This window comes from Hyla sarda, chromosome 2, assembly GCF_029499605.1.
Source record: "Hyla sarda isolate aHylSar1 chromosome 2, aHylSar1.hap1, whole genome shotgun sequence".
NCBI classification, from domain to species: domain Eukaryota; kingdom Metazoa; phylum Chordata; class Amphibia; order Anura; family Hylidae; genus Hyla; species Hyla sarda.
The window spans coordinates 385,218,635-385,224,634 of record NC_079190.1 but is presented as its reverse complement, the minus strand read 5'-3'; the positions used below and the strand labels follow the sequence as shown (position 1 = coordinate 385,224,634).

At 42.4% G+C, this 6,000-nt stretch overlaps 1 pseudogene; it reads left to right on the top strand.

Moving 5' to 3' along the window:
- The first annotated feature begins 2,752 nt into the window (after positions 1-2,752).
- LOC130359874 (U2 spliceosomal RNA) lies at positions 2,753-2,918 on the top strand (annotated as a pseudogene).
- Positions 2,919-6,000: the final 3,082 nt, after the last annotated feature.

Below are 6,000 nucleotides of genomic sequence, written 5' to 3'. Positions count from 1 at the left end.
TAACAAAACCTGTGCAGAGAGGAAACGTTGACCAGTTGCCAATACCAACCATCAGATTGCTTCTTTCAGAGGCCCTTTTAAAAATGAAAGAAGCGAGCCTATTGGTAACAATGGGCAACTGGTCAACTTTTCCTCTGCGCAGGGTTTGATACATATCCCCCTATGACCTTAAATTTCTAAGACCTCACTAAGGCCAGTTTACTGTGGTGGTTTAACCCCTTAAGGACTCAGGGTTTTTCCGTTTTTGCACTTTCGTTTTTTCCTCCTTACCTTTTAAAAATCATAACCCTTTCAATTTTCCACCTAAAAATCCATATTATGGCTTATTTTTTGCGTCGCCAATTCTACTTTGCAGTGACAGTCATTTTACCCAAAAATGCACGGCGAAACGGAAAAAATTATCATTGTGCGACAAAATCGAAGAAAAAACGCCATTTTGTAACTTTTTTGGGCTTCCGTTTCTACGCAGTGCATATTTTGGTAAAAATTACACCTTATCATTATTCTGTAGGTCCATATGGTTAAAATGATACCCTACTTATATAGGTTTGATTTTGTCGCACTTCTGGAAAAAATCATAACTACATGCAGGAAAATGTATACGTTTAAAAATGTCATCTTCTGACCCCTATAACTTTTTATTTTTCCACGTACAGGGCGGTATGAGGACACATTTTTTGATCTGAAGTTTTTATCGGTATGATTTTTGTTTTGATCGGACTTTTTGATCCCTTTTTATTCATTTTTTAATGGTATAAAAAGTGACCAAAATGCGCTTTTTTTGACTTTGGAATTTTTTGGCGCGTACGCCATTGACCGTGCGGTTTAATTAATGATATATTTTTATAGTTCGGACATTTACGCACGCGGCAATACCACATATGTTTATTTTTATTTTTTTACACTGTTTTATTTTTTTTATGGGAAAAGGGGGGTGATTCAAACTGTTATTAGGGAAGGGGTTAAATGACCTTTATTAACACTTATTTTTTTACTTTTTTTTTTGCAGTGTTATAGGTCCCATAGGGACCTATAACACTGCACACACTGATTTTTTACACAGATCACAGGCGTGTATTAACACGCCTGTGATCAGTGTTATCGGCGCTTGACTGCTCTTGCCTGGATCTCAGGCACGGAGCAGTCATTCGCCGATCGGACACCGAGGAGGCAGGTAAGGGCCCTCCCGGTGTCCTGTAAGCTGTTCGGGACGCCGCCATTTCGCCGCGATTTCACCGCGATGGTCCCGAACAGCCGGGTCACTTTCACTTTCACTTTAGAAGTGGCGGTCAGCTTTGACCGCCGCTTCTAAAGGGTTAATACCGCACATCGCCGCGATCGGCGATGTGTGGTATTAGCTGCGGGTCCCGGCCGTTGATGAGCGCCGGGACCGACGCGATATGATGCGGGATCGTGGCGCGATCCCGCTTCATATCGTGGGAACCGGCGCAGGACGTAAATATACATCCTGCGTCGTTAAGGGGTTAAAGGGGTACTCCGGAGGAAAACATTTTTTAGGTCTTTATAAGTCAACTGGGGCCAGAAAGTTAAATAGATTTGTAAATTACTTCTATTAAAAAATCTTTAACCTTCCAGTACTTTTTAGCAGCTGTATGCTACAAAGGAAACTCTGAAAGACATGTGTAGAGAGGGAACAGAAAAGAAAAGAAAAAAAGGAGGAGCTCTCTAAGTGTAGATGTTTCCCAAAAATTTGTCAGATAATGCACATAAACTGATTTGTGCTGTCAGATAAATGGTGAGATTGCACACTCACCTTTCAGTGTTGCGCTGCAGGCACAACACTGTGAAGCACATGTATGAGTGTGTACACTCAAATAGAAACCTTGTAGCAGCCTTGACCTGACGAAGCAAGGAGATCCTTGCAAAACACGTTGTCTCTGCTCATCTCATCTGCACATCTCTCCATACCTTTTACAAAGGAAATTCTGTTCTTTTTGAATTTCTTTTTTGTCTTGTCCACAGTGCTCTCTGCTGACACCTCTGTCCATGTCAGGGCAGAGGACCAGAGCAGCATAGATATGCAATGGGGATTTTTTCCTGCTCTGGACAGTTCCTGATACGAACATCAGGTGTCAGAGAGCAGTGTGGACAAGACAAAAAATAAATTAAAAAAGAACAGAATTTCCTCTGTAGCAAACAGCTGCTAAAAAGTACAGGAAGGGTAAAGGTTTTTTAATAGAAGTAATTTACAAATCTGTTTAACTTTCTGGCACCAGTTCATCAAAATAAAATAAAAATTCCATTGGAGTACGCCTTTAAGTTTGCAAAAATAGAACTAGGGACGTTGTGGGTATTGTGGGGAAAAACAGGTAAAATGGGAATGTCTTTTATCATGTTTATTAGTATGACTGTATGATACTAATTCCATTGAGATTGATCTCCACATTTTATAGGGTGCCTTTTGGATGACTTTTGGAAGTTTTTTTTTATATTTTAGCATGTTCAGAAAAAAAGGGAAAAAAACACAGATTAGCTATTTAGACATGACCAGTTGGGAAGTTCCTGGCCATAGTTCCTGTTTATGACTGTATAATCACCCACACTACCATTTACCCCACGCTCTCTCAAATTATTTTTCTTTCTTCTTTGATTTACCTATTCTAAATCTTCCTTAGCTTTTAATCCTCTCCACCAGGCATAGCAACTGTTCAATATATGGGGGGTCAGGGTCAAACCATTTCCATACTATCAATTACTTAGCAAGCGTTACTACTTTCAACAGGAGATCCTTCAAGCTTCTCGGCCTTTTGGCTAAGATCAAGTGTAGTATCTGTTCTTATCAGTTTTTCATGCCGGTGTACGGTGACGCCGGTATGGGGCTGGTGGGGATGGGTGCTGCATGGAGGATGCCGGTGTACCGGGGCTTTCCGTGGCTGGTTCTGAGGAATCAGCTCGACGGCTGCCCCGATGTGACCTGTTCCCTCCGGGTCTAGAGCCGAGGTACTTTTGTACCTCACTCACGAAACTCACTGGGAGTATTGGCTCACTGAGTTGAAGCACGGGCACCATAATCTCTTCACCTTGTGGCACTCACCTCTTGATTCCCGGCCTTCTGGCTAGGATCAGATTCATTTTTATAGATCCGGCCGGATGTCCGGGCAGTATATCTGCACACATTCACTTATTTATTTCTTTTTTGTCTCACTGTGTCACTTTTTGCGTGTTGTGTGTTCACAGGATTTGTCAGGATGCAGTAGCCCTTCTGGGTGTCCCTCCTGGCGGTCTAGGGGAGGTGTGTTTGGCCATTAGGTTCTGCACCTCCTTGCAAACACCCCGGGTACTCCTGCTTTGGCAGGGTACCTACCGTTATTGGCTCTGCGGGCAGATACCTTGGCTAACGCCAAGGGGGATGCCGGGAGCATTTGTGGTCCCCTAGTAGCTTCGGCGAAAAGGGACATCGAACCTGGAACCTCGCAGGTACCTTTTGGTCCGGAGGCGAAGGGTAAGGTTTGTTGGGGGGCCTCTCTCCTATCGGAGAAGGGCTTGCGATAGACCGCATCCTTTGTGCAGGTTTTTTGTAACACGTTTGCACTTTTTCTTGCACTTTGGGTGAATCGAGAGCACGTTCCTCGGCTTTAGATAAAAAAAAAAAAAGGGAGATCCTTCAAGCTACCAATATCATTCATATCTCCAAATATTGCTGACCTAACACCCAAACTTATTCCTTAAACCTTTTCCCCAGACAGTCCTCCATATGTCCCCAAAAACCTCTCACATTTTTAAAACTCCATATGAAATGTATAAAATTTGCTTTATCTTCCGAACACTTTGGACAAGTGGAGTCTTGCCTACAGCCGATCGTCTCAAGAAACATTGGGGAATAATATAGTCTATAAACAATCCTTAACTGTAAATACTGGAATTTTTTATTCGTAGACCCCAGTACGACATTATTCAGAACATTCTCCCATGTAGGACCTTCCAAGGGGCCTATATCTCTTTCCCATTTATTTTCAATCTGATCTTGGAATATAACAGATGTTTCATGAATTAAACCTTTGTAAACATTCATCACTGACTTCATTGTGCTCTGTGATTGCATAATATATGTGAAAAGTTTGTGTTCCTATAATAAATGTATCTCTATCACTAGTGTATCTATCCGCTTCCTTCAATTGAATTCCTTCCCTTCCCTAATATTATATTCTACCCTCAGTGAATCAAAGGGTCTCAAATCCCCCTGATCATAAAGCTGATGTACAAATTTAATACCCCTTTGAACCCCATATTGCTTTCCAAACCTCTATTAAATTCACTAAATGTATAATTCCCCCAAATCTTTGTTCATCCAAAACTGTGTCTTATTCCACAAATACGTTTTATTTCATTCCAAACTTAATAATATATCTCAAATATAAAATTTCAAAAATATTTCTATAGTCCCTTGAGTAAAAGTTTATCATAGGTTCCAAGATACTATTCCTGGTGCCTGGCTTTATAACCTGTACTTTTTTTTTGTCTCCAAACAGGGAGGGTGGGAAGGGGGGGATATGTAATATGTATTATGTGAACCAATTTATACTGTATGAATGTAAGAATAAAGGAATAAAAAAAAACAATAGTATGTTCAGCATTTCCAAATGTTATAAACAAAATTCTAGAAGTAGCCTAATGATTTTGTCCATGTTTTGCAGCAGAAGCCTGAAAAGCAAATATTAGCACAGTAAATACTAAAGCTAGCAATATATTGACAGGAAAAACTACCAATATGACCTGTAATAACAGTTTATGCCAATATTCTGTGTTTTGGTGGTAAACAATGATCTATGTTCAAGAAGTATGTTAGACTGGTTTGTTCTCATTATTATACTATAATGAATGTACACTGCAATCTTGATGATTTACAAAATACTTTGAATCAGAGGAAAAATCTTCTTCAGATAGCACTGGAGAGGCAAAGAGAAAGAGGTAGAGTTCTGGTATGCTTATGCAGTGATCCCTTATTTAGTCTACCTAAAAAGGACCTGTGGTCAACTAATAATGTATCTGCAGTATCATTCAATAGCTTTGAGAGCCCTGGTCACACACCTTTTTACTGTTTCTTGATGCGCCCTTTTTTCAGGATCCGTGCTGGTATGCAGGAAGGGCACTGGAGTGGATCCTCTGTGTACCAGGGGAATGGAATCTAAGAGGTTACTGGTTTTCACCAGAGCCCGCCGCAAAGCAGGATGGACTTGCTGCGGCAGGTAACCCCCAGGTCGTTTCACCCGATAGTGACTCAACCCCACTGACAGCTGAGACAGGCGTGGTACACAAGGACAAGGCAAGGCGAGGTTAGACGTAGCAGAAGGTCAAGGCAGGTGGCAAGGTTCGTAGTCAGGGGCAACGGCAAGGGGTCTGGATACACAGGCTAGGGAACACACAGAAACGCTTTCTCAGGGCACAAGGCAACAAGATCTGGCAAGGACAGGAAGGGGAAGTGGGAATATATAGTGTGGGGAGTGATTGGAACTGATTGGGCCAGGCACCAATTAATGGTGCACTGGCCCTTTAAATCTGAGCCACCCGGCGCGCGCCGGGACTGAGCAGGAGGACGGAGCAGGTGAGCGGAACGGGATGCGACCCGTGGGCAGGCACGTCCCGCCGCGCAGATCGCATCCCCGCCGGGGGACACAGAGCGGGCGTTACAGTCTCCCCCTCTTTTTATAACCCAAAAATTTATAAATGAGTTCCTTGTCCAGGATATTGGCTTCAGGTTCCCAAGACCTCTCATCGGGGCCACAATTCTCCCAATCAACAAGAATTTTTTTTTTTACCTCAAATGACCTTGGAGGCGAGGATCTGTTTCATCGAGAAGACATCAGAGGACCCAGTGACAGGAGCAGGAGCGGATGACCTTTGGGGAATAACAGTTATGTATGAGGGGTTTGAGAAGGGAGACATGGAAAGAGTTAGGAATACGAAGAGAAGGAGGAAGATGGAGCTTGTAGGAGACAGAATTAATTTGATTTTTTATTTTAAAAGGCCAGAGGTAACGAG